This window comes from Erinaceus europaeus, chromosome 22 (assembly GCF_950295315.1).
Source record: "Erinaceus europaeus chromosome 22, mEriEur2.1, whole genome shotgun sequence".
NCBI lineage: Eukaryota > Metazoa > Chordata > Mammalia > Eulipotyphla > Erinaceidae > Erinaceus > Erinaceus europaeus.
This window is the reverse complement of record NC_080183.1, coordinates 10,351,206-10,377,331: the sequence shown is the minus strand read 5'-3', so window position 1 is coordinate 10,377,331 and position 26,126 is coordinate 10,351,206.

Genomic DNA, 26,126 nt, shown 5'->3' with positions numbered 1-26,126 from the left:
TACTTCAATCCTTAGTCTCTACTTGTTCTCACAGTCTCCTATTTCCAAGCAGTCTATGCCGGGTTGAGCTTCACAGGCAGGAGACAGAGGCGACCAGAGACTCATGGCTGAGTGGTACGCAGTTCAGTCTTTATTCATGTGGAATGCAGTGCAATCTAAGCTATCTCTAATCACAGTCTCGTCCTTCTCTCTCCTGAGGCAGAAGAGTCAGGTCCGAAGAGGATGTAAGTAAGATAGCTGGTGGGGAGAGAGAAAAAGCGCAGACCAGTGAGGATTGAACCAATGTCCTGGAGGCAGGGGGGTGCTCAGTCAACAGTGGCTATGCAAATAAATCCAGTGCCAAGCAGGGGGGATTAAACCAATGAAACAGAAGGGGTCTTAGAAGCAGAATTTAGAAGCGTACCAACAAGTCTATATTTTTCTAAGCTACTACTCATACTTATCTCTGAGATCTAAAGAAAAGTGTATCCAGGAAGAATTAGCCAGCTTCAGAGTGCTGTCAGATTAGCCTCTGTCCATTCTCTTTACCAAGGTGCTTATTCTACATAATAAAATTTAAATTCATAAGAAGGGACACTAAAGTGCAAATCTAGCAAGATGAAATGGTCCTACTTAATGCAAAATAAACTATGTAATTGCATTCCTATAAATGGTGGGATAAATTCCTTTCCACCACATCCTATCCCAGTTACTTCTTTCAGAGAGAAAATATAAATCAAGATAATTTAATTGGGGCTTGAGCTATTTCCTCCGTAAAAGACAGAGAAGACACTAAAAATTATGTAGTAGGATAATTTATAGAAGCACTAATTTCTGTCTTGTTCTCATTGTTATAGAAACTCTAATGAAATAGAACAAAATTGCTTTCTTTCTTTGCTTCACTCATTAGAAAGGCAGAGTTCTTAAAGATCAAAGTTACTTTATATCAGCTCCTCCTTTCAAGAACCAGGCGATGATATCTTTCTGTGGTCATTTGGTGAGAATTCAGCTCAGTGTAGAGGAGTGGACTGACTTGGCATGGAGAGATGCTTTCCTACAGATAGTTAATGCCTTTATTGGGACATATGGGGTTAGGGCTTTTAATCTGTAAAGATCCATGTGCTATCATAGAAGCTGACTCTGAGAAATGTGTATTTTTGTGACTGCAACTTCGGAAATGTGTTCAAAATCTTTGCATCCAAAGTTAGCACAACACATGAGAACCAAATTATTGTGATGATTGGGCAATATCTCTAAACAAAACGGTCTTAAAAAAACAGATGACCAGTGCCCCTTCCCAAAATATTTGGGTTTTATTAAACTAAAAATGGAAAAGAAATCCAATTAATTTGGTTCCATTCTATTTGTTTTCTTCATGCTTTAAAGAAAAGTAGAAATATTCTGTCTGCAGTAGGGGCCAGGTGGGGGTGCACATGGTTGAGTGCACATGTTACAAGCACAAGGACCTGGGTTCAAGCCCCTGGACCCCGCCTATAGGGGGAAGCATGACAAGTGGTGAAGCAGAGCTGCAGGTGTCTCTCTCTCTCTCTCCCTCTCTATCACCCCCTCCCTCTCAATTTCTAGATGTGTCTATCCAATAAACAAAGATACTACAAATAAATCAATCAATAAATGAAAAGTTATGCAGTGTGCAGCAGTAAAGTAGGAAAGAATCAAAGGCATTGATCACAGTCAGGACAAGTCATTCTTTTAATGAATTGATGACATCTTTGTTCTTCAAATAACTATCTTTCTTTATATAAGTTTAGACTGTTAGAAGATGTAATTAGTGATTTTGTTTATTTATTTATTTAGACAGAGTAGTCAGAGAAAGACACACACACACACACACACACACACACACACACACACACACACACACACACGTATATATATATGCAGAGAGAGAGAGATCATAGTGCATAGTGCCAGGGCTTTCTTCAATGCCACAGAGGTCAGGCTCAAACCTGGTTTATACACATGACAACTGATCAGTCCTTTCTTTATTAGATACTTATGTCTTCAGTAAAAGTTCTTCCAAAGGCTATGATTCTCATTTGGGATTCACCCTGAGCCAATAATTCATCTCAGTGTGACTAAACTTTAGACAGACCTCTTCTTTACTGTCTGTCCCTGATCTCCCTTCTCTTAGACCATTTACTTTTTAAAACTTTCAATTTTTTTCACTGCCCTTTTCAGATGTGAATCTTTTCACTATCTCTTGACAGTTTTACAGCCCCATTTGTTTTCACAAGTTCTTGGGAATTATCCTTTTGAAATTTTATCATTTCAATTGTCAGGAATGATAAAGGTTTGGTCTTCCTGTGTCTTTAGAAGAACAGACACCTAATTTTAATAACCACTAATAAGGAAAAGCAGCTAGGATAATTATACTAACCAATTGCCCCTCACTGTTGTCTTGTATTTTTCCCTATTTTACCCCAGTGAGTAAAACCCCTCTTGCATGAACCCTACAGCTAACATACAGGTAGGCTAAAGGTACTGAAGATGGATTTCTTGGAATAAACCTAAAATAGATTTCCTAGCTTTTACTAAAATGGAGATCCCCAAACCTCATCTGCTCTATTCTTACCTCTTGGTTCTTGATCATTAAACAATTTGTTCTGCTTTATATCTTAATGCTTTTCACTCACCAAGTTTCAAATGCCACCATGGTACCAGCGTGAATTCCCTGGGCAGAAAAACTCACTAATATGTCCTGGAATCCCACCTCTCCAGAGCTAAGGAAAGATAAAAATAGACTGGGAGTATGGATCGACCTGCCAATGCCCATGTTCAGTGGGGAAGCAATTACAGAAGCCAGACCTTCCACCTTCTGTACCCCATATTGATCCTGGGTCCATAATCCCAGAGAGATAAAGAATAGGAAAGCTTCCAATGGAGGGGATGGAATGTGGAACTCTGGTGCTGAAAATTGTGTGGAATTGTACCCCTCTAATCCAACGGACTTGATCATAATTAAATCAATAAAAAGATAAAAAAAAAAACCTTTTGGCTTCTGTTACAGTGTTAATCTGTCTCTTCTTGCACTGATCTTGAACAGAATCTTACATTTTTAAGATATTTATTTATTTATCTTTTGTTGCCCTTGTTTTTGGTGTTGTAGTTATTGATGTTGTCACTGTTGAATAGGAAAGAGAAATGGAGAGAGGAGGGGAAGACAGAGAGGGGGAGAGAAAGAGAGACACCTGCAGACCTGCTTCACTGCTTGTGAAGTGACTCCCCTGCAGGTGGGGAGCCAGGGACTCGAACTGGGATCCTTATGCCGGTCCTTGCGCTTCATACCCTGTGTGCTTAACCCACTGCTCTTAACCTACTTCCCAGTGCCTCATCAGTTTCCTTCCATTGCTCAATTAAGTTGAGAGACAGTTGGACTCAAGCTGGTTTGCCTTTTGGTTTCCCTTTACAGCGCAAGGCATCTGAACAGTCACAATTGACTGACTCACAAAGCAATACTCAGCACTACAGCTCTTGCCTGTAGGAGGAGTTGCAATGAGTTTTCACTGCAAAAGAAAATATTTTTGCTATCATTCTTTCTTATTTAATGCTGATTAACAATGTTATAAATTATTTTGCAATGTGATTTCTTTTTAAAGCATTTCTTAAATTTATTACTGGATACATTTATTTATTATATTGGACACAGGGAAATTGAGAGGAGAGGGGGCAGTAGAGAGGGAGAGAGAGAAAGAGATACTTGCAAACCTGTTTCACCACTCATAAAGCTTTCCCTCTGCGGGTGGGAGCCAGGGGCTTGAACCCTGGTCCTTGAGCACTGGAATGTGTCCACTTAACCAGGTGTGTGCCTGGCCCTCACAATGTGATTTCTGACCTATGCCAATACATGTGTGTTTAAGCCTTACCAAAGCCGAGTATCACCTTTGATCTGTATTCATGGAACTACAGCCTAACCCTCGACAAGCCCTCATTTAACTCTCTAGATCCTCTAAGGATAAATCAGAAGAAACAACAACTGCATAGTCAACGTTTAGGGCGTCTTCTTCCCAAGGATAGATGTTTCTAAAGGAAGCCAAAGTCCCTTCCTGAGGTGAAATAAGGAGAGTTCCCACAAAGGAAGACTGAGTTTCAGACTGTACGTCTGGAAGAACAAGGTGTTTGAGTGGTGGACTTACTAGTTAGAGGACAACAGGGCTTTCCCTAGTGTCCTAATCACAGAGTCCTCAGACAGTACAGCTCTGCTCATGGGACATTATAAAGGAAAGATCTGTTCAGTCTCCATCACCACAAGCCACAGCTGGTATTTTTCCCTGTCTCTTTCTATGTATATCTACCTCATTAAAATACACTAATGTAAGAAAGAAAGAAAGAAAGAAAGAAAGAAAGAAAGAAAGAAAGAAAGAAAGAAAGAAAGAAAGAGGGAGTTGGGCGGTAGCACAGTGGTTAAGCACAGGTGGTGCTAAGCACAAGGACCGGCATAAGGATCCCGGTTCAAGCCCCCGGCTCCCCACCTGCACGGAAATTGCTTCACAGGCGGTGAAGCAGGTTTGCAGGTGTCTGTCTTTCTCTCCCATTCTCTGTATCCCCCTCCTCTCTCCATTTCTCTCTGTCCTATCCAACAACGAAGACATCAATAACAACAACAATAACATAACAAGGGCAACAAAAAAAAGAGAAAATGAAAAATTAAAAAAATGAATAAAAAAAAGAAAGAAAGGAAGGAAGGAAGGAAGGAAGGAAGGAAGGAAGGAAGGAAGGAAGAAAGAGAGAAAGAAAGAAAGAAAGGGAGAAAGAATGAGGTTATACTGATCTATCTCACAATTTCCTTTTTTGATTGCCTTTAATCTCTGGTAAGGGTAAGGGTATTTCTTTCTCTACTATAGTTAACACAGTCTGCAATGTTTATTTCTAAAAGGCAGGAGGGGTAAACAGTGATTGTTTTCCCTCAGTATTTACTGGTATGGAATGGGTAGGTAGGTAGGTTTAGAAGACTCACTGGAGGGAGTCGGGTGGTGGCGCAGCGGGTTAAGCGCAGGTGGCGCAAAGCGTAAGGACCAGCATAAGGATCCCATTTCGAGCCCTCAGCTCCCCACCTGCAGGGGAGTTGCTTCACAAGTGAAGCAGGTCTGCAGTTGTCTCTCTTTCTCTCCCCCTCTCTGTCTTCCCCTCCTCTCTCCATTTCTCTCTGTCCTATCCAACAATGAGGACATCAACAACAACAATCAAAAACAAAACAAAACACGGGCAACAAAGGGGAAATATATATATATATATGACTTGCTGGAATCACTCACTGCTATCAGTCCATATGAATGTGGAGAAGGCAAGTGTCCTGGAGAGGTCACAGGTGACAGTGACAATACAGCTTCACTTTCTGGTTTCCCTAAATTGGTGGGAGTGATTTTAGGCCCGCGTTAAACATACAGGAGAGTTTTTGAAGGAGAGTGGAGAAGATAAACTCATGGAAAATAAAACCTAGTTGTTTGTAATTTTGTGCTAAGATGACTACTTTTGTTTTGCATTATCGTAGTCTAATTAACACACATCTTCAGAGTACAGGGAATTCGCTTAGTCATCTGATTTTGGCTGAGGTTTTCTAGTAACTTAAATTGTAATTTATATAGCAAGCAATACCTTGCTTCCTGTATTAAAAAGAAATACTGAGGGAGTCGGGCGGTAGCGCAACAGGTTAAGCGCACATGGCGCAAAGTGCAAGGACCGGCCTAAGGACCTCGGTTGGATACTCAGGCTCCCCACCTGCAGGGAGTCACTTCACAGGCGGTGAAGCAGGTCTGCAGGTGTCTGTCTTTCTCTCCCCCTCTCTGTCTTCCCCTCCTCTCTCCATTTCTTTCTGTCCTATCCAACAACGACAACATCAATAACAATAACAATAATAACTACAATGAAAAACAACAAGGGCAACAAAAGGAAAAAATAAATATTAAAAAATAAAAACCTTAAAAAAAAAAAAAGAAATACTGAGGGGGACCAGATGGTGGTGCACCCAGACAAGCACACAAGCTCCTAACCGCAAGGGCCCACACAAGGATCCTCGTTGGAGCCCCTGGCTCCCCACCTGCCCTGAAGGAGTGGAAGCTTCACAGGGGTGAATAAGATCTGCAGGTGTCTATATTTTCCTCTTCCTCTCTACATCCTCTTCCCTCTCAATTTCTCTTTGTCCTATCCAATAAAATGTGGGAAAAAATATCCGTCAGGAGCACTGGGCTCATAGTGCCAGCATTGAGCCCCAGAAATAATCCTAGAGGCAAAAAATAAATTAAAATACTGACAGTGGTCTAAACTAGTTGTCTCTTTTTCTTTTAATAATCTTTATGTTTTCAAACAGCAAGAATAACAGGTAGACTGGAAAAACAAAACCCTGTCCCCTGATGCCTGCTTCAACAAAGCTCCTCCTCCAGATCTTTTAAAGATAGCTTGAGATTAGCAGACAGAAAACATGTCACTAAAGTTTAAGCTCAAATGGAGAAGCACAGGCCTAAGAATGCTCATATTTAATTATGGCGCCACGTAATTAAGTGTGGCAAGCTGGTGATAAAACCTTTAAGTAATGACTCATAAAGAGATAAAAATGGAGCATGTGTTTAATCAGTTCACAGCCTTCCTCAAAAGCTGGCATCGCTCAGGTGCTAATGAGACACCTGTTGCTGGTAACAGGCGAGAGAACCTGCTGGAATCAGTCAGGGTGAGCAGTGAGAATTTGCTGAAGCTGCAGATACAGGCAAGTGGCTCAGCAAAGATCATGGGCACTTGATCTCAGTGCTTAAGCACTGAGAGTGTATTCATAATAAAATCAGAAAACCAAACCTGGATTTTTAGAATAAGAAGGAAGAGAGAGAGAGAGAGAGGTTGAGAGAGCAGGGAGGATGCAAATATATGTAATATATGTTTCTTCTATTTCAGTGTTAAATTGTGAATGATCTCTTAATTTTTTACAACAACTTATCTGTATATTGTTCATCTCTGTCTTATGGTGATGCTGGGGATTGAACTCAGGACCTCAGGATCTCAAGAACGGAAGTCTTTCTGCAAAACTACTATGTGAACTCTTCAGCCCCGTTTTCTTAATTTTTTTGATATGATGCATCTGTTTATCCAGTGGCTTATATATGATTTAAAAAAAACCCTTTTTTAAGTTATTTTGTTCTTTGGATTGTTTATTTTATTTTTTATATTTAACCATCATTAGAATTTCACCTTTCTTTTATTTAAAAAAAACCATTTGTCTTTATTTATTGCTTGCATAGAGGAAGGGGAGATAGGGAGAGAGACAGAGAAACACCTGCAGCCCTGCTTCACCAAAGGTGAAGCTTTCCCCTTGCACGTGAGGACCAGGGACTTGAACTCGAGTCCTTGTACATTTTAACATGTGCTCTCAACTAGGCATGCCACCACCCTATGCACCCAGAATTTTATCTTTCCAGGGTGACATGTTCAGACAGAAAGACAGCTGGCCGGAGACAGTCACCTAAGCTTTCCTCAGTGTGGTGGGAACTGGGCTTGAACCTGGGTCTTACCCATGATAGCTCAGCTTAGTGTACACATGACCTATTTTACCTGCCCATTTCTGAATGCTATATGCGCTTATTTTACTACTGCACCTTAAGCAGTTATTTACTCTACCATGAAAAATTAATAGTGATTTATTTGCACCAGTGTGAGTCACTGCATAAACAAGCTTGCCTTCCAACCTGTGTGTGTGGGTTGGGTTCTTTGGCTGAATTGTCTGATATCTCACATGTTACGGGGTATTGTACATTGCCCCTGCAGCCACCACCAACTTCCCAGCAAGGAGAAATGGGGCGTTAATATCTCGGTTGCAATGGAACTTTAACAATGTGTTTAAATTGACGTGTCTAATGGCCTGGTGATGAGGAATGAAGACAAGACCCTTACTCCTGAAAGGGGAAAGACAGGAGTGCCAGCACTTTCTTCTCTAGAGGGCTATAGACTTGTCAGAGCACAGCGTCTCTCACTCTTCCAATTACTCTCTATGGCCTATTCAACCTTTGGCTATAAGCAGACAGCACTAACTAGGAGCTATTTGGCACGGGGTTTAAATAAACACATGCGATATTAAAAACAGCTCTAACAGCATTTCAGAAGGATGTCTTACTATTTCTGGAAATGGAAATTGCTCATGAGCTTCGCAGAGCATCGCGAGTTTTGAAAGTCTCAAGTCAGAGTTAAAATATAAGAACTTTTTTTTTTTTTCTGAACACATACAGCAGGAGAAGAAAAAAAACAGGAGCATAAGAAATAATCTGTTGTGAGGCGAGAAATAGCTGGAAATGTAATGATTGAAGGCTTCCACAGGTCAGATGCAACGCAGAGCAGTGCCTATAAGACCTCTAAGAATGTCACTGTGAACATCTGACATACATATTTGGGTAATCCAAGCTGGTAGGAGTCACCTCCCAGCCCGAGGAGCCTGAAGGACTGTAACAAAGAGTGCTTGTTCTAAACAGAGCACCCCTGTAAATGAGATCAAAGGCATGCTTCTGAGGAACCGGCATTTATTTATTTATTTATTTATTTATTTATTTATTTATTTATTTTTGCCACCAGGATTATCACTGGTGCTTGGTGCCGGCACTTCAAATCCATGGCTCCTGGTAGCCATTTTCTTTTCTTTCCTTTCTGCTTTATTTTTTATTTGGACAGGGAGAAAGTGAGAGGGGTGGGAGAAATAAAGAAGAGAGAATGACAGACACCTGCACACCTGTTGAACTGCTCATGAAACCTCCTCCCTGCAAATGGAGATGGGGGATTGAACTCGGATCCTTGTGCATGGCTTTATGTGTGTTTAAACTGAGTGTATCATCACCCAGCCCCAGGAGAAGTTCTCATCTTAGACACGTGATGTGCCTCTCCTCCTCCCTCAAGGCAAGGAGAAAATGAGTTAGTCAGACAGGAAAAGTGCATTACAACCCGCTGCTACTATCTAACCCCCAGTAAATATTTTTTAAAAGCAATTATCGCTAGGAGTCAGACAGTAGCGCAGAGGGTTAAGCGCAGGTGGCGCCAAGCACAAGGACCAGCGTAAGGATCCGGGTTCTAGCCCCCGGCTCCCTACCTGCAGGGGAGTCGCTTCCCAGGCGGTGAAGCAGGTCTGCAGGTGTCTGTCTTTCTCTCCCCCTCTGTGTCTTTCCCTCCTCTCTCCATTTCTCTCTGACCTATACAACAACGACGACATCAATAACAACACCACTAAAACAACAAGGGCAACAAAAGAGAATAAATACATAAATATTTTTTAAAAGGAATTATTGCTAAGTTTTACATAAACATTTGCAAAAAGTTGACCTTGTTTTTTTTTTTTTTTTTTCGGGATAACATCAACTTAGTAAAGCAGCATCAACTTGAGTAGAAATTGCTACGTGGGACAAGTTATGGTTCAGCTGGTTAAGCGTGCAACCTGCGGTATGTAAAGACCGCGGTTCAATCCCCTGGTCCCCATTTGTAGGAGGAAACATCATGAATGGTGAAGTAAGGCTGCAAATGTCTCTCTAGCTCTTTCCCCTCTCTATCTTCCTTACGTTTTCAATTTCTCTCATTCTCTCTCTCTCTCTCTCTCTCTCTCTCTCTGCCTCCAGGGTTATTGCTGGGGCTGGGTGCCTGCACTGCGAATCCACTGCTCCTGGAGGCCATGTTTTCCATCTTTTGTTGCTCTTGTTGTTATTGCTGTCATTGTTGGATAAGACAGAGATAAATGGAGAGGGGGGGGGGAAGACAGAGAGGGAGAAAGGTAAAAACTACTCCCCTGCAGGTGGGGGGCCGGAGGCTCCAACAGGGATCCTTAAGCTGGCCCTTGTGCTTTGTGCCATGTGTGCTTAACCCGCTTTGGTACTGCCCGGCCCCCGAGATTTTTTTAGTCTACAGATTTATAAAACATATCCAACTAAGGTGCCGAGCAGTAGCACAGGGGATTAAGCGCGTGTGGCGTGAAGCAAAAGGACTGGCAGAAGGATCCTTGTTCGAGTCCCCCAGCTCCCTACCTGCAGCTGAGTCTCTTCACAGGTGGTGTCATAGTAAAGTCTGAAAAAACAGCACCTATACAGTGATCTTTCTACCTGAGACCATTAGGGGAAGAGCAGAGGCCCTGGCTAACAGATTGGCATTGTAGCTTCATGCTAGGCCTATGAGCTGGCAATCTGGAAGTCTCAGGTTCAAATCTGGTGGGGAGAATGGGAACTATTTTCATCATGTTTTAAGTACACATACAAATAACAGTAAACTTTTAAAAGCATACAGTGCCCTTAAAAAATAAATGATCCTCTTCAGGAGTCTGGCAGTAGCGCAGCGGTTTAAGCATAGGAGGCTCAAAGCGCAAGGACCGGTGTAAGGATCCCGGTTCGAGCCCCCCAGGCTCCCCACCTGCAGGGGAGTCGCTTCACAGATAGTGAGTAAAGCAGGTCTGCAGGTGTCTCTCTTTCTCTCCCCCTCTCTGTCTTCCCCTCCTCTCTCCATTTCTCTCTGTCCTATCTAACGACAACATTATTAACAATGAAAAAAAAGGGCAACAGAAGGGAAAATAAATTAAAAATAAAAAAAAAACATCCACCTAAATACAGATAGCCTTCCATCCTCCTCCTCTGGAATCTATTCCAAGCATTTGAGGAGGCAAATTCTTCTGCTCTGGCATAAAACCTACGCTACTGCCTGGCCCCATTTCGATCAGTCGTTATCTAATAAAAATAAATAAATAATCCTAGAAGATTCTGAAAAAAAAATGGTGTCCCTTTTATTTGTCATTCCTTAATACTCAAAGTTTCACATTAATGTAATATATTTGCATATTTTGTGCTAATGGCTTGTATTTTAACAAAAGCAGTCTATAGATTTCTTTGGGCAACTCTCTGGCTGTGAAACCTTAAACAAAACAGCTGTGTAAAGACTGCAGCAGGTGTTGGGGCTGGTGGTGAGGCACCTGGTTAAGTGCAAATGTCACAGTGCACAAGGACCTGGCCCCCTCGTGCAGGGGGAAAGTTCTTTTTCTCTTTCCCTCTTTTCCTTTCCCTCCCCTCTCAATTTCTCTCTGTTTCTATCCAATACATTCTTCTTCTAGCGTTTGCCCTTCTTCCGTAGCCAGTCAACAGTGTCAGGTTGAAAGGTGTCAGGAGCTGCTGGTTGCTGGCTTTGAAAGTGACTGGGATCCATGTGGATTCAGTCGGCTAGGAAGGATCGTCCATTTCCCCAATGAACGGGTACTCACGGGATGCACCACAAGAAGGTCGATCCAATGCAATCCAATACATTAAAATAAGTCAAATAAAAAGACTTTAGCAGGACAGACCTGTTTTGTGGAAATATCCTGGGAAAAAGAGTAAAAGCGATAGATTTTAATATTTGAAGGGGTTGAATGGATTTACAAGCAAATCCTTCCCCTTACTTCGAATGATTTACTCTAGATTTTTTGACTCTGAAATTTCATATTTAGAGAATTCTGGTGGTAAAGGGGAAAATGACTATAACGATATTGTATTTGACAACCCCCCATCAAAGCTCAGTAACTTCTCTGCTTCCCGGGGGTGAGATTCAGCCAGCTGCTTGGGGAGCTTTGCTGTGGTTGTGGTTGTGGTTGTGTATTTGTCCTTGCAGAAGTTGGCCTGCAGACCCTGTGACTTGTCCACTTCTTGCAAATGCAACTGGTAGGATTGCCGTGTTTGGATACAAATGCCATCTTTGGAAAGAGAACTCTCTTAATGATGGAATACTGCCCTCTGAGATATTTGAAGTAGAAAAATGTGATTGCTGTAAGAATCCTATGTTTCTTATTTCAGTAATCTCAGATTTAAACAGTGATTAAATAATGGTTTACAAAATTATCAGATAGCAGGGGTATAATTCTATACCATTTCCACCACCAGAGTTCTGTGTCCTCAATCCTCTCCTTTGGGATTAAGATTAAAATTTAACTGCATCAGTTCTCCCAAGATCACAGATGTGGGTTGACATTTATCTCTGTAACTATAGTCATATATAGTTGCATATTTTGATCTGTGGTCCTGCCTTCTCTTCCTAAGTCACACCTACACCTACTGCTACTTCTAAATGTCCTTCTTTTTCTCTCTTCTCTCTCCAGGTCCTGTTGGAATTACAGTTCAGAGCCCTTTGTCACCTTCCCCTAGCATTTCTCCCCCATCTATTAGTATGGATGAAAGCTCTTTATGACTTGCAGAAGGTCATTTATAAAATGGAGATATTGGCCAGACTATAGGATAAGAGGGGTACAGTTCCACATAATTCCCACCCCCAGAACTCTGTGTTCAGTTCCCTCCTCTGATAGCTTTCCTAGTCTTTAATACTCTGGGAGTATAGACCAGGGTCATTACGGGGTACGGAGGGTGGAAGGTCTGGCTTCTGTAATCATTTCCCTGCTGAACATGGGCGTTGGCAGGTTGAGCCATATTCCCAGCCTGCCTCTTTCTTTCCCTAGTGGGGCAAGGATCTAGGGAGGTGGGGCTCCAGGACACATTGTTGTGGGTCGCCTGCTCAGGGGAGTCAGAAAGTCAGGAAGTCATGGTAGCATCTGAAATCAGAAAGTCAGGAAGTCATGGTAGCATCTGGAACCTGGTGGTTGAAAATGAGATAAGATATGAAGCAGGACTCGTTGTTGACTCATGAACTAAAGGCAAGAATATTGCAGATGAAGGTTTGGGGGTCTCTGTTTTGGAAAAAGCTAGTAGGTCTATTTTAGGTATATTCCAAGGGGCCCGTGACTTTACTAGTTTTTGCCTGACCCTGCCAGCTAATATGCAGGTGGACGCAGGTTATTGTCTGGGGAGACTGGGGTCATGTCCTAGGACATTTGGCAGACCTGATTGTTGGATTTTTTTCCTCTCTCTCTATCTCTTTTTACTTTTTTTTTTAGTCTTTATTTATTGGATAGAGACAGCCGGAAATTGAGGGAGGAGGGGGAGATAAGGAGGGAGAGAGACAGAGAGACACACGCAGCCCTGCTTCAACACTTGTGAAGCTTCCTCCTTACAGGTGGGGACCAGAGGCTGGAATGCAGGTCGTTGCGCACTGTAACATGTGTACTCAACCAGATGCTCCAGCATCCAGCCCCTGATTTCTCTGTTCAATTGCCAGTTCCTACTAAGGCACTCTCTTGATGGAGAAAAAGTACCTTTTAATATCTTTTAAGTGCATTAAGTGGATTGACTGTGTCTGTGTTTGCTAAAGCCATTTACTAATCCTTGGTTTTGTTGTATTTTGCTTTAGCTGTATTTTGTATTCATAATGTTCACAATGTGTATTCATATTATCCATAATGTTTATTCATAATGTTCATAATGGTTGTCATAAACCATTGAGTTCCAAATAACAGTGTCTGCTAAAAGTATTCATGCTCAACTCTTCCCATCCATTCTCAAGAAATTGATTCCTTTTTTGCTGCCATCCTTTCTGCCAAGGATTGTGTAGATACAATAAAGGACCCAGGAAATAATTCAGCCTGCCAAGACACTGATTGCATGCCTGGGACCCTAGTGATGTCAAGTTCAATCCTTGGTACCACTGTAAGCCAGAACAGTACAGTTCTCTGGTTACTTTTTCTTTCACTTTATATTTCTTTTTTTTTAAATTTATTTTATTTATTCCCTTTTGTTGCCCTTGTTGTTTTATTGTTGTAGTTATTATTGTTGTTGTCGTTGTTGGATAGGACAGAGAGAAATGGAGAGAGGAGGGGAAGACAGAGAGGAGGAGAGAAAGATAGACACCTGCAGACCTGCTTCACTGCCTGTGAAGCGACTCCCCTGCAGGTGGGGAGCCGGGATTCGAACCGGGATCCTTATGCCGGTCCTTGTGCTTTGCGCCACCTGCGCTTAACCCGCTGCGCTACAGCCCGACTCCCTAACTTTATATTTCTATCTCTTAGGAAAACAGTGTTTGTGGACCAGGAGGTAGCTTAGTGGAAAAAGCTTTGAACTTTCAAGTGTGAAGTCCTGAGTTCAATCCCCGGCAGCACATGTGCCAGAGTTGTTCAGGTCAGGCAGTGGCGCACCTGGTTAAGTGCACGTGGACCCAAGTTCAAGCCCCCGGTCTCTATCTGTGGGGCGGAGGGTTCAAAGTTCACAGGTGGTGAAGCAGGGCTGCAGGTGTCTGTCTCTTTTCTTCTCTATCTCCCCCAAACCCTAAAAATTTCGGTCTTTATCCAATAATAAAGAAAATATATTTGAAAACACTTCCCAGTAAAATAACAAAAAATTAATGTTCTTTGAAATGGACACATCCTCATTATCTTAAATATCTATCTTTTCAGTCATTTCCTTTAAGCAATATTCATATTTCCTCTTGAGAGAAAAAAATCAGAGTACTTTGTTCATGTGTTCAAAGTCAAAAAGGGGGGTAGACAAAACTGCTTACTTATTTACCAACTACTTGACCCAGGTCTGAGTCCACCCTCATAGCACTGAAGAAAGTTCTGTTGCTATGATTTCTGGAAAGAAAAAAAAAGTCAACCAGAGTGAGGATGCCCCAGAAATGACAACAACAACAACGGGGGAATATTTCCCATTATTGATATGATTGAGAGTACACTTCTTGCACATCACATAATTCTTTGATAATTGCAAATGGTCTTGAAATAGTTTTGCTTTTTTGATGTTAGTAGGTTATAAATGAAAATCATTGTTTAGTGTTGTAGCACAGATACAATTAGGTCTTCCTTCTTCAAAATCCTGCTTCACAAAATTAAGTGCTTAATCAACTAATGTTTTGACTACTTTACATTTAAGTAGCAAACTGAAGCACTGATTTGAGATTTCACTTGGCATCTGAGTGAATTTCATTTCTCTGAACAACACTGATCTTCCCAAGAGCTTGGTGGCCAGGTGTCTATGCCTAGTTAATTTGAAATATAGTTCTATTTTTCTGTCTTTTACATGTTTAGACAAAATTGGCTGTGTGTTTTGATCATTAAAAAGTCCTTTATGTACTTGGAATTATAACTATTCAACTGAAACAATGCCTTCCATTTCTTTATTTGTAACTGTAACAGTTAATAGAATCTTTAAGTTCTGAAAATATTTACAGTGTATAGTAAATGAATATTGGTCAGAATACGCATACAGTTGTACATTCTAGGTGTACAGTCACTAGATATTGAAACTGGAAATCGGCTGGCTTTTACATGAGGTCAATGATAATGTTATGAATTTTCTGGCAATGAAGATGTTCATTGTGTAAGAGAGGACTAAGATCTGTTTTTTGTGTGATGGAACAAATCAATTTCTATTTTTCTTTTCTTTATCTGGGGGATTAATGGTTTATAGTCAACAGGAAAATATAGTACCTTGTACATGTGTAAAATGTCTCAGTTATACACATAACAATTCAACCCCCACTAGGTCCTCCTCTGCCATCATGTTCCAGGACCTGAACCCCCAGCCCCTCATACCCCATCCCAAAGTCTGAAGTCCCAGGTTCAATCCCCAGTACTACATAAGCCAGAACTGAGCAGGGCTCTGGTCTTGGTTGGTCTCTCTCTCTCTCTCTCTTTTAAATAAATAAATAAATAAGCAAATAAATATTTTTTAAAAGAAAGAAAGCAGGAATTCTCATGATGGAAGGAAGCTGAATGTGTGTCAGATATGAGAACAATTATCCCCATGCTAAGTAGCTGTACCTGCTCAATTTAACGGAGGAAGGAAGATGGCCTCTTTCCCATCATTAGACAAAGAACACAGTATACATTTGAAAGGGTAAAATAACAAAGTCCTCCACTCAAGCTGTGACTGCTTTATTCTCAAAGTCCTTCTCCTAATTCTTGTCAAATTAAAAACCCAATACTAATGATAAACTCATTTGTATTTGCACCCTTTGCAGCTCCTGATCTGGACAGTCAGGTGTTTATCTGAAGGTATTTCTGAAGAAATCTTTAGAAATGAAGAAGTCCAAATATATCATCCCAGCACACTGGCCCAAATATCCTCTCTCCTTTCTCAGCTCTCATTGGCACCAGGACCTCTCTCTCACTTATCATAACTCTCCACACTCTTCTTTCAACCTCAGCTGAAAATCTTTTCCTTGGCCCGGCCCTCCTTTCTCCAGCCTGCTCCTATTCAAGGTAGCTTCACCTGTAACTTGCTAAGCCCACCAAATCCCTTTCTCTCCCTTTGTCCATTCTCTATTTTTTCCACCATAAAATCCCAGAAACTTCTTTGGCAAGAAACAGTTTCTGTAAAAAATGTAGCAACTACCAGGGGGAAAAAAAGGAATATTATCAAGCTAAGGACTTTGAGAGAAATTGATCTAAGAAGGCATATGCACAAATTGTTTGATATTGTGGTAATTTCCTTATATAAAAAAAAAAACTCCTCCCTCCAAGACTTATTCATACATTTATAGTCCTTTTTTTTTTTTCTGCTTGAAATAACATGAGTCTGGCAAAAAAGTCAATCTTTTCCTTCTGCCAAGACATTGAAAGTTTAGGGGAGAGAAACCGTTCAAACTGGATGGCTCTTCTATTTATAATGTTTAATGTGTGGAGGGGTTGTTAGTTATTATTTATGAAAACGGAATTACTCAACCTGTCATTAACATGCATATCTGTATCTCAGATTTTTGATATTCCTCATAAGCTGAGGTAAGTTGAGCTTTAGGAATAATTGAATGGGTATCCAGAGGCTTACAGAGAGGATGGGTTCATAAAGTGGTTTGGATGATGACTCAGGTGGAAGGCTGCCTTCAATTCTGGGCCCATTAGGGCTCAGAGCAATGGTAATGTGCACATAAAAGCTACAGATTGATCCAGAATGGGCACTATAAAGGAAGCCTTTTCCTCATCATGTCACCGTTTTGTGTCTCTGGTTTGGATTCCAGCCCTAACTGTACAAACCCAAAACTATAAATGGAAACTACTGAAAAATCCATCATCATAAGCCAGAATGATCTTTAAGAAATGAGAATCAGGTCAACTCCCATCTCTGGTGCAAGACTTCTTCTGTCTTCCTGGGAATTTAAGAAAATATGCTTGTACTTGGGGGAAGAAAGCTGACATGACAACTCTATCTTCTCTTGTGGCTCACTGCCTTCACAACTTACCCTGCACCTGCCTGACGCCTCAAAGTATTTGGCTGGGTCCTAGCTGCAACCTCATCCCTCCTTTGTGATTCTGTTCCTGCACTGCTGAGCCTCTGCTTGGAATATTTTCTCAAATGCTCCTTCTCTGGTTGTTGTTTCACTTATTTTTATCTTCTGCTTAGTTCCCAGCATTGTCAGTTTGTCAGTTTCCTATTATCAGGTCCTTTCTCTCTCTCTCTCTCTCTCTCTCTCTCTCTCTCTCTCTTTCTCTCTCTCATCTAGGAATCTCCCTTTTTGTCCATTCCTGAATATTTTACTGACTTATTATGTAAAGACAGGAACAGTCTTTCAGGAATAATTGGTCTTCTTGTCCTTCTTTCCTCTGTCAATGAGGCTAAGTGTTAGAAGTGATAAAACATGACATTTTAGTATTTTTAAACTCTAAACAGGATTCTAAGCAACAAGCATTGTTGTGCTCTGTTCTCCTTGGATCACTGCACCAAATCTGTGTCAACAGTGAATTCTCTAGACTGAACCTGACATTTCCTTCCAAACCTCCGTGTTCATAAGGTAGACTGTGGCAAGCACACTGCACAGATGCCCTGACCTAAGACAGCAAAAGTGAGGTCCTCATTCAGTCAAGGGAGCTTCGTCCAGAGGTGGCTTAATCCTCACATCCTCATGCAGATGTTTTTGTTAAGTGTTCCTTCTAATCTCAGTGATAACCAAGAGCACACACTTCTCTTCCCTGAGTGGCCATAAGGAATTTTGCATCTGGTCTTATTTGCAATATTCATGCATCTGAATTTGTGTGGAAGAAAGCACATGTATAAGCGAAATGAAGAGCGAGACTCTTAATTCAGGCTAAAAATCAGGAATAATGGTGAGTAACATCTTTTTCGGATCTGAATGATCTTAATTTCGCTTAACCCATGCTTCTATATCATGTAATATAGGTGCTAAAGAATATATGCAATATATATAAATATATACATTTTCTACTTGACAAGGCCACTATTCAGAAATAAAGAAAACTAATCCCATTTTTTTCTCCCTACTCCACCAGTTCTGAAAACTTTGTATTTTTATCTATCAGTCTCTTCAATTTAGCAGTCTAAAGTAGTTACTTTTATATCCAAATTTATTTGATATTTTGGTCTTCTCACTGAACATTATATATTCGTTTGTATATGTGAATTTTAAGGATTCCTTTTAGGGAAAAAATTCAATAGTGCAGGATTAAGTTAGCTTGGGTAAGTAAGTTAATTTGGTTAGTCATTGTCTTATTACTGTTGATTCTTTTTTAACAAGTTGTTTTTAATGTCTGAGCATCAGTTTCTCTTATAAATTTCATGATTATTAGTTATACATTGACATATACTAAATATCAACTCTAAGAGAACATATTAGTATGTAGGGGATATATATGATTCTGTTTGAAAGTTTGTAAAATTTGAGTATCTTTCAAATTTAAATAATGTGTATTTTCTTTCTTTTATATTTATTTTCCTTTTTGTTGCCCTTGTTTTTATTGTTGTTGTAGTTATTATAGTTGTTGATGTCATCATTGTTGGATAGGACAGAGAGAAATGTAGAGAGGAGGGGAAGACAGAGAGAGAAAGAGAGAGAAAGACAGACACCTTCTGTGAAGCGACTCCCCTACAGGCGGGGAGCCGGGGGTTCGAACCGGGATCCACAAGCCGGTCCTTGCACTTTGTGCCACATGCACTTAACTCACTGCACTACCGCCCGACTCCCAAAATGTGTATTTTCTATGAACACAAATGGGTTTGGTCTGATATCAAAATGCCATTATGGGGAGGAACAAAACAGAAAGAAAATAATTTTTTGAGAGAAAGATTAGTACAGCTGCTCCTTTAGAAATATCTCTTTATGTTTGAGAAAGCATTTGAATTGTACTCTCAATTCCTGTTTTGCTTAAGAATATAAAATGATCAGTGGGCAAAAGTACAATGGACACTCACCTACCCCAAGAACCAAGAGTTATTCTATTATGACTTTCAGGGAATAATGTTTTGATTTTTTAATAATAATAATAATTTTTTAATAATGTTTTATTGTGAAAATTCATGAGAGTTCCACTAAAAAAACTCTTGGAGTTTCAGTCTTCCTTGAAATGCTAGAATCTTAGATTTTATTAAATCCCCTTCACAGCCGGCTACAGGAGCTGAGATGTTCTAGTCCTTTATGATGCCTGCCATAGTTCATGACTTTCAAAAATCTCTCTATTTAGTTTAAGCCTTTGAAAAGCTTTTTTCTTTTATTCTTGCTTCATAAAATAGACTCCTACTTATTTTTTTTTATTTATTATTTTTAATTTGCTTTTCCCTTTCTTGGGGGATTGATGTTTTACATTCGACAGTAAATAGAATAGTTTGTACATGCAGAACACTTCTCAGTTTTCCACATAACAATACAACCCCCACTAGGTCCTCTGTCATCATTTTCCAGGACCTGTACTCTACTTCCCCACCCATGCCAGAGTCTTTTACTTTGCTGCAGTACACTAAAAGCACTTTTTTCAAAGATGCGTTTATTCATTCATGAGGGAAAAAGAGAGTAGCCAAGCACATAGTTGATACATAGCATATTGGGGATTGATCTTGGGACCTCATGCTTGTAAGGCCAGTGTTCTAGCTACTGTGTCACCTCCCAGGCTTTTCAAAGCACTATTTTTACAAAGAAGGACATGAAAGCATAATGAAGTTGATGGCTTATGAGGAAGAAAGATATAGAGTGAGATAGAAAGTTATCAGAGTATTACTCAGCTCTGGCATATTTCGGAACCTATGCTTTCAGAAATCCTGAGATATCTCTTACCCCTAAAGGAATCTTTTAAATACTGGCTAGGTTCCTAAGTAAGTAAGTAGACTTTATAAATTGAGGTAGAGATAAAGAATTCCCAGACAGAGGACTAGCATGAGTCATGGAGGAAAAAAAAAAAAAGAAGAAAAGAAAAATCAGAGAAAACACATAGATTGGGGAGAAGGATATTTAATCTGTGTTCATACCAGGACTAGTAACCATATCTGTACTCTTGATCTTGAATCTGAGAAGATTCTCATCTGGGATTCACTTAATAGATGGATCTCAGTCACAGTCATAGTTGACTTTCACTCTTGCCTCAATATACCCAAGCCCTACAATGGTGGCTCCACAACTCAAGGATGTGTGGAAATCACCAGGTGAACTTGTTAAAACATTGACCCCTGGCCCCCAGACCTGCACAGAGACTCTTGAGTTAGTAGTTCCAAGGAAGAGTCACATTTCTATCAAGTTTGCATGGCCATCGATGCTGTAATACTAAGAGCCACATGTTGAGAATCATTGCCTTGAAAAAGATTCTTGGCTTTTCCTAATTTAGCTAGTGAAGCTTTATCTTTGTGGCCCCCAAAAGAAACAGTGGATTTTATAGATCATAACAGAACTTAAAGATTAGTTAATCCTGCTCCCAATAAGTCTTGACCTTTTTTTTTCTTTATTGGGGGGAATTAATGGTTTACAGTTGACAGTAAAATATAGTAGTTTGTATATGTGTAACATTCCCCAGTTTTCCACATAACAATTCAACACCCTATAGTTGACCTTCATTTCGATGTAGCTAGTATTTATTAATCACTAGTTTGACTGTTGAACATCTTCATAATTGAAACAGACTTGAGGGATTGTCTTCCTCTCTGTGTCAGTAGCTATTACTGTAAATTTATAGATCACATTGAACACCTGACTTTTTTAGTATTCATTTAGATGTATTTTTCCCTTCAACTATATTTTAATCCAATCTACACACCACAAACACAATTCTACTCACAAAGGAGAATTTGAATGATCCTTACTCTACATCTGCTTGGGGCTGGTGCCACAGTCAGTCACAATCGTTGTCTATGACATTTTCATTTTTCACAGTAACCCTTGACACAGTTTTAGCCTCCTTCCTCTCATACTACTGAGCAAACTGACTTTTGCATAGTAGGGGTCTAAAGACCAAAAGGGCAGATAGTGCTTTATGTAAGTATTAAACTCCCAGAACTTAACACAATACCTGCCATGTATTTAATGCTTGAGGCGTATTTATTGAATGGAATGAGTGATTCAGAGTCCACTACATGTAAAATGTGTGGGTGATATTTGATAGTAGTGCTGACATAAATAATCATTTGGTGATTATTTTTCATCCAGATGCAGTCATATAAAGTCAGTGGGAGTACATATGTAGCAGCTCAGCCAAATCGCATTATTTCAGTTTTCCAAAATTCAACTGTATCTTGATGTTAAATTCAGATTCAATCCTTATGTAAGTTTCTAGTTTAGTCGCATAATTCTCCCACCTATCTGCCCTCATTTTGATTTTTGGAATTGTACACTCCAGTGCGTTTCAAGAGATATATATACCTTGAATATGATATATATATATATATATATATATATATATATATATATATATATAATCTCATAAGGGCCTCTCTCTTGCCTTGGCGCATAAATGCATCACTTTCAATGACTGTGGCAACAGTTTGTTTACAAAGAAAACAGAACTCTTACCAGCAGTTTCCAGAGGCTGTCAAATAGGATCAAGTAAAACACAAAGCAATGGGAGGGACGGACTTTCAATTTAGACTGTGTTCTGAGAGTAAGTCATTTTTTTTTTCTTCTTCTCACCTTTTGTAATACCTACCCTATGCTTCAATGCTTAGATCTGAAAAACCAGCTATTGAAATGCTTTTAGAAATCACCATACTTTTGTCCTGATTAAGGGGTTGGACACCGGCATGCATAGATGTGAGCACACTTACCATCCTCAAAAATCAGTGTTCAAGCCTCACTCCCCATTTGTTGGGGTGGCAGCTTCATGAGTGGAGAAGCAGTGCTGTAGGTGTCTGTCTCACCCCTTCCAATTTCCCTCTGCCTTATCAAATAAAAGGAAAGACAAACAAGGGGAAAATGGCCACTGGCAGAAATGGGTTTGCCATGAGCTACTGAGCCCAGTGATAACCCTGGTGACAAAAAAAAAAGTACATATATATGTGTGTGTGTGTTTACAATATTATTAGATTACATATGTGCATATATACAGGCTATATATTTATACTATGTATAACATATGACATGTATATGTAGATATTATGCACCCCTCCATGTTTTGAGGAACCATTATGAAAATCATAGAATAGGTCTCACCCTCTTGAAGTTTGTACATTATAGCTAATTGATAACTAAATGCAGTACTTATTTGTATAAACAAGTACTTAAATGTGTCACTTCAGATGATATGTCAACACAACAAAGATGAAGTGACAGAAAGTGTGGGGACAAGAAAGGCACTTTAGGTTGAATGGAGTAAGCAGGGAAGATCTCTCTATGAAGGTAACTTTTGATCTCAGAAGCAAATGTCAAGATAAATTCCACCGTGTGAGATATAGGGAAGACCTTTCTAGACAGAACAAAAGATCGAATGTGAAATCACCTCTGAAATCCATGAGCATTTTTTACAGTCTGTTCTACTCTAGCAGGGCTGCTGAGTTTCAAAGATGCTGCTTTATTGAAAAATCAAGATTAAAAATAATTAGCTTGATAGAGAATAAATGAAGTGAGGAGTTATATATTTCAGACTGATGGCAATATATATATATTTTTTTTCTTTCAAAGAATTCCACTTATGAAGGTGATTGTTAATCTCTAAGTAGAGATGACATTAGATTAATTCAGCAGTCTATCAGCCATGAGCAGGATGTGGGTAGAAGTCATCTCTAGCTTCACTGCAAAACATAAGCATCAATAAGCAAATACATGACTAGCTGATAATAGCTTTGCAGCCATTCCTATCTTGTCACATCAGAACAGAGAACTGCTGCCTTTAATTTTCCTCCTTTTTCTACTCCTTTGCCATAAACCACAAAGCATTCAAGAAAGAATAATTTTCAAAGATTTCTCATCTTTCTGCCCCCAACATTAGCTTTTCTCCTTGATAATAGTTCCTATGTGTGTAGTCTGGATATTCTAAGACATCTTCCCTAGGTAATTGATTATATTCTTGCCAATGCCATTATCAAATCTCATTATTATAGATGATATGGATAGATATCTATTCTTGATGGTGTGCCAAGATCTATTCTGGGAACTCAGGCTTAGAGTGAACAAAACAGACTCAAGATTCTCCCTTCCCGAGACACAGATTGTAATGAAAGAGACGACAATAAATGACACTGAGCATTTTATATTGAGAGAGTTATCTTCTTTAACTTTTTGAAAGAAAATTTTCAATGGAGAGATAAATTGCAAGAAACAAATATTTATTTGCCAAAGCAAAACTAAAGACAGATTACGGAACTATGATTGAATTTATTACCACACACCTGAAGCAGGCTAGTTTCAAGAGAGGAAACAACCTTATCAACAGCTGGGATTTAGGGGATGTAAATCACTTTGGGGAGGGGGTTCCCTCCCATCCACTTAGTTCTCCCCCCCCAACCCTGTGCATAACAATAGTCAGCCATCTCTGTTTATGCTCTCTAGTTGTTGAAGTTGCTCAATATCATCACACTTGGATGGGATGCATTGGATCGACCTTCTCGTGGTGCATCCCGTGAGTACCCATTCATTGGGGAAACTGACGATCCTTCCTAGCCGACTGAATCCACATGGACCCCAGTCACTTTCAAAGCCAGCAACAAGCAGCTCCTGACAGCTTTCAACCTGACGCTGTTGACTGGCTATGGAAGAAGGGCAAACGCTAGAAGAAGATCACACTTGGAAGTTCATGGAACAGTTAGATGTGCCCTTTCTGTGCTTAGTGGTCTGGAAAGTTCTTGGTTTCTGTTTCCCTCATGATTATGGATGGAACAGCCATAGGTCTCTGTTATCCTTAATTATACGCACAAGGAATCCTTCCTACAGGTGATCCTAGGCCAAGGCTACAGCAACTAGGGTCCTGAAGTAGACATGGACATTTCCTCTCAAGTCTCCTGGTACCCACTCCTATCTGGTTATCTGCCTACCTTAGCAATAGGAGGAATAAGCAAATCAGAGAACAAGGACATGAAATGCCAATGAGAGATTAAAATTGTAAGTATGGTAATTTTTATAGAGAAAGTGAATGTAGAAGCAAGAATCCCAAGGAGACACAGCTCTGCTTGTGGGGAGAACACTCCAAGAAGAGGAGAGGACAGACAGCTGGGCGCAGTGAGCAACTGAGATAAGCAGAACTCGTGAAGACAAAGCCGACTGTGATCTGAGAGGGATGAATTGATGGATTCAAGAAGTGGTGGACCCAGAAAGATCCGTGTGCACATACGTTCTTGGCAGCACAATGTGTCATAGCCAAAACCTGGAAGCAACCCAGGTGTCCAACAACAGATGAGCGGCTGAGCAAAGTGTGGTCTAGATACACGATGGAATACTACTCAGCTATAAAAATTGGTGAAGTCACCGTTTTCAGCCGATCTTGGATGGACGTTGAAAACTTCATGTTACGAGAAATAAGTCAGAAATAGAAGAATGAATATGGGATGATCTCACTCTCACTCAGAAGTTGAAAAACAAGATCAGAAGTGAAAACAAAAGTAGAACCTGAACTGGAATTGGTGTATTGCACCAAAGTAAAAGACTCTGGGGTGGGGTTGGGGGATGGAGAATACAGGTCCAAAAAGGATGACAGATGACCTAGTGGGGGTGGTATTGTTATATGGAAAACTGGGAAATGTTATGCATGTACAAACAGGTACTTACCGTTGAATGGAAAACATTAATTCCCCAATAAAGAACTTAAAAAAAAAAGTAGTAGGAAAGCAAATATGCAAGATTTGGGAAGCAGAAAAGAAAAATACAAAAGGGAGTCAGGCTGTAGCGCAGCAGGTTAAGCGCAGGTGGCGCAAAGCGCAAGGACCGGCCTAAGGATCCCGGTTCGAGTCCCTGGCTCCCCACCTGCAGGGGAGTCGCTTCACAAGTGGTGAAACAGGTCTGCAGGTGTCTGTCTTTCTCTCCCCCTCTCTGTCTTCCCCTCCTCTCTCCATTCCTCTCTGTCCTATCCAACAACAATGACATCAATCATAACAACAATAAAACAACATGGACAACAAAAGGGAACAAATAATAAATATTTTTTAAAAGAAAAATACAAACAAACAAACAAAATTAGCTTTTGCTCTGAGCAAACCAAACCAGCGGAGATTCTGAGATGAGGAGTTACACAGTAAGATTTACCTCACCACAGGCTCACCATGGATAGTATTTCATGTAGCTGTTGCTGATACATGGGACTGGGTCTCTATATCCCCTTCCTTTCCTTGCAAGTGCTTGTGTCATCACACAGAAAGTGGTATGTCCTCATCAAGTCCCCTGTCCTCCATAACATTATCCATATACTTGGTCGGCAATGCAGTACTCTAGCAAAGACTGTATTTGAATTAAAAAAAAAAACTTATATCTCTTATTTCTATCTAGACTGAGCATTTCTGATTCACCTGGAGTTACTGCAGTTATTAATGGAAACGCTTGATCTGGACACTCAGAGTAAAAGTAAAAAAAAAAAAATTAACATCTACTGTTTTCAAATTCTCTGAAGAATTTGAGGAAATGTGAATATTGTCCAAAACTAGCACAGGTAACCTTCAGCCATCATGACACTGTCAAATTTCTTCCGGGAAAATCTTCTTATCTTCTTGATGAGATCTGTTGGCAGGATGTAAGTGAGATGGATTGACAATCTGCACTCCTGTGGAAGGACCAGTCTCCATGGAAGTAATCTAGATAAGTCTAGTTAAGCAGCTTTCCCATAAATAAATGTATATATATACACACACTGAGAGGAGAGACAATACAGAAACCACAGGAAGACCTAACTGAACTAAAAATAATAATCATAATAATATCAATTCGGGTCATCATTATTCTGTTGGGAAAAGCAGAAATGCTATTAAATGTTCTGGTCATTTCTGGTTTATCAGGAAAACAGAACTTTATAAATATAAAATTCAAATATTTAAAAATACCCTCCAATGGATTTAAGCCTCAAGTGTTGCTTCTATTTAAGTAAAATCAGAGACAGGCTTCAAATTCCTTTCTGTCCTAAATGAGAGAAGAACTGAGAAAAATGTAACTTGTGA